General features: G+C 44.3%; 1 pseudogene; it reads right to left on the bottom strand.

Annotated features, from left to right (window-relative positions):
* Nucleotides 1–392: 392 nt before the first annotated feature.
* LOC116101448 lies at nt 393–3,452 on the bottom strand (annotated as a pseudogene).
* Between the last annotated feature and the right edge of the window lie 288 nt (nt 3,453–3,740).

Here is a 3,740-nt window from a genome sequence, read left to right as displayed (position 1 = left end):
CTCATTACCAGTCAGAGCAAGTACCAAGAAATTTTCTTCTAGATATTTGCCATGTGTCTTCAAGGTAGGAGCAGAGTATTGGTGCCTGAATCTCTGCTGGAAGACCAACATCAGTGCACATTACTTCTCTGTGGTGCTTTTAAACTTTTTTTTTAAAGACACATGTATTCAGGATCAGGATAAGATTATAGGTTTAGCAATTAACATCATGGGTGGAGAGGTCTACATTGAAACCCTTTGTCAGATAACTTTATACCTTTGCACAGAACAGGAGCAAAAACAACTTGCTGTATAATCAGTCACCAAGACAGTCCAGCAGGGATTTTTCTTCTGTCCATATACACGAATGTTGACTAAAGCATGTCTTCTTTGTGGTGGCTAGGCCCTGCCACCTATGCTTGGCTGAGGTCACAGACCGTCTGTGACCCATGCCTTCTCTGACCCTTGCTGAACTTTGTTTCCTGGTAGTGATTAGAACTCATGCCACCGCCATAGCTACCAATGCTGCTGGAACTACGACATCCATCTTGGTTTTGTGGTTCAACAAAGTACTGCCCTTCCCCACTGTCAGGGCTGGAGTTTCTGCCCCTAACCCCCACCCTGTTCACTGGTCCAAAAATTGTAGACTGAGTGTTCTTATTGCCAAAGTCATTGGAGCTTCCACCATCTCCATCACCTCTGTCTAAGTCTCCCATCACCTCCATTGCTGTCATGGCTGCCATTCTTGTCATAGCCACTATCCTGGTTTCCATAACCCTGCTCACCACTTCCATAGCTTCGGCTTTCTCTCAAGTAACCAAGATCACCTCCTCTATTACCACCATCACTACCAAATCCATTCTAGCCAACCTCACTGCTGTCACATGCACAATCACATGGCTGCCGCCAAAGCCATCATGAACACTGAGGTTTCTTCAACCACTAACGACTATTGCCATCCAAACCACCTCCAGGACCACCACCAACGTTTCTGAAAACACCTGGATCCCTTGGGTTGGATGAAGCACTAGACATCACTTGCTTCCACGAAGCTTTATTGCTTCATAGTTGTGGCCATTCACAGTCTGGTGTTTCTGAATGACAATCTTACCCACGGAGTTATGGTCATCGAAGGGGACAAAAGAAAAGTCTTTCTTTTTTTACCACTTTGTCAGTCATGATTTTAATCACTTAAGTTTCTCCATACTGTGTTGTTCTTCGGTGTCTTCTCTAATGCCACTGACTAAGATCTCCTCAGATGTAGGGCAATAACTGGCCTTTGAGAGTCTTCTCTTGAGGTAGCTCTCTTTGGTTCCTCAACTCTTCCACTCACCTTGTGTGACCGTTACATTCATAGCTGCATCCACATCCTCCACAATGCATACCTTGCATCACTCACTTGGTCTTTGGAATCTCTGATTACCACACAGTCAGTGAGGGTTCCCCGTTGCTTAACATGGCTTCTGAGACTCTCATCAATCCCTTTGAAGCTAAGCACTCTGAAGAAGAGCATCGGCAACTTCCCGACTCCTTGGGACTTCCAGTTGCCAAGGCACTGTCTTAGACATGATGACAGTGAGGCGAGAGTTTTCTGTAATGCTTCTCCCCAACTGCACCAACGGGCAGGAAGGAGTGAACTGAGGGACAAATGGGGGCTTCTGAAATGAGTTGAGGTTCTGCAGGGTGTTGGTTCTCTTGTGGTCCACTCTCCAGATGTTTTTCTGCTCAATGTTTTGCCTGGACCCCTACCAAGAGGTGCCAGTTCCCTGCTCCAGTTGACCAGAGAAGTTAATCCTTTGTATCCCAGAGTCCGGATCCCATCCGTTTTCTACTGTTGTTATATAGATATAAGACTCTTTGCCATTGAAGTTTAACTTTTTGGCACAGAAACTGGCTTTTACACCCTCATGTTTTTCTGACACCTAGAACACAACAGTGAACAGTAGCTAGAACATTGCAGAGGATCTAGTTCTAGGACATTTTCATCAGACAAGAGAGTCACGCTCATGAGTCTCCACTCTCAGACCCTGCCAAACCCGCATCTGTCTCCATGCGTTTACCAGTTCCAGACATCGCTCGTAAGAGAAACTGTGCCCCCATATAACTTTTTCATTTAGCTTTTCCCATTAGTACAGTGTTTTCAAGGTTCTTGCACGCTTTAAGCACTGCTTGGTATTTTTTTTGTACCTCCCTGTTTCATTTTTTTCTCACTTTTCAAGGGAGGAGACATTTACATTGACTCATGATTTAAGGGATACAGTTCATCACGACAGGGAAGGTATGAGGTGTGGCTTTATGGCGGTACAAGAAAGCGACAGCTTGCATCTATCTCATTAGAATCTAGTATTTCACTCCCTTAAAAGGCTGAATAGTTACATTGTATGTTGCAGGGACATGGCCTCTGCCTTATTCCACCACTAGATGGCATCGCTTTCCTAGGAGTTTTCTCTTTTCCCTCAGGCTATTCAGTCAAACAACCACAAACAAAAGTGAAGTTTTGTTGACTCAAGAACTGCTTTCACTGCAAAGCTGACTGAGGCCTAACTAAAAGATTAGTACATTGACACTCTAGCACACAGCACACGTTGTAGATATAGTTATTATATCTGTGGCCTAAAGGCATTGGTGTCTTGTATAAAAGTAAACAACTTTTGAGGGATATACTTGAAATATTTCTCTCATTCACTTTGAAAGAATTATTGTATTTTTTGAAACCTGTTAATGAATAACTTCTATCAAGACTGGAATAAATTGTATATTAGGTATTTTGTAATGCTTCCCCATGCCATAGTGAAATCTATATAAGACTTGGCTTGGAGAACCTGGCTCTTCCCATTGACTGAATGACTTTAGGCATCATAACCTCACTGGGCTCTCTTTCTTTTACTTTTTTAAAAAAAGATAGATATTATTTTTATTTTATGTATATGGATGTTTGCTCATATGCATATGCACTGTGTGCATGCCTGGTGCCCACAGGCCCCAGAAGACACATTATAAGTTGGGTTGCAGACAATTATGAACTATAGTGTACTGGGAGCTGAATTCAGGTCTCATGCAAGAGCAGCAAGTGCCTGGCACTATAAATTTGGTCAAAAGTCACAGGTCCTGATAGGAGTGGAGTGGGAAGGCTACTACTATCATTTTGCTTAATGGTCATGTGGCCAAACTACCTTCTAAATACTCATGCACATATCCATAGATTAGTGCTACTTTCAATCCTCTCTAGAGCAGTTCCTAGTTGTATCAGCCAACAATCAATGCAAAGACTCATAACCGAAGTGCCCAAACCAGGGAATAGTGGCATGTTTGCCCCTAAATGGGACGTCTCTATCACCCATCGAAGGCTTGGGGGATATCATGGAAGAGAGGCAGGAAGAAGGGGATGGGGAAGTGTGATGCAAAAACATTCTTCTGGTCACGACACGGAGGTTGGACTCATGAACTCACTGCAGTTGTGTGGTTACCGGCATGAGACCTGCGCAGATTGGGCATGCCAACATTTCGTCATGGAAAGGGGAGGAGCTTGCGCAGTTCTACTCCTCCTTGAGGAGCTATGGTGGGTAGTGATTATTGGAGGAGAGGGAGTCGTTTTCTTCAGTGGAGCAGCTACTAGAAGTTCTTCTTCTCAAGTGAACAATCCATGCTTCTGCAACCTCAGTGGGTCACACCCGTAAGGTGTGGTGGCCAGGGGGACCTTATTGGGAAGAAGGATGTAAGTGGAGAGGAAGGGGCATGGAGATAGGGGAGGAGAGTGGCTG

The sequence above is a fragment of the Mastomys coucha genome, unplaced genomic scaffold, assembly GCF_008632895.1.
Source record: "Mastomys coucha isolate ucsf_1 unplaced genomic scaffold, UCSF_Mcou_1 pScaffold21, whole genome shotgun sequence".
NCBI lineage: Eukaryota > Metazoa > Chordata > Mammalia > Rodentia > Muridae > Mastomys > Mastomys coucha.
This window is presented reverse-complemented; position numbering and strand designations above follow the sequence as displayed.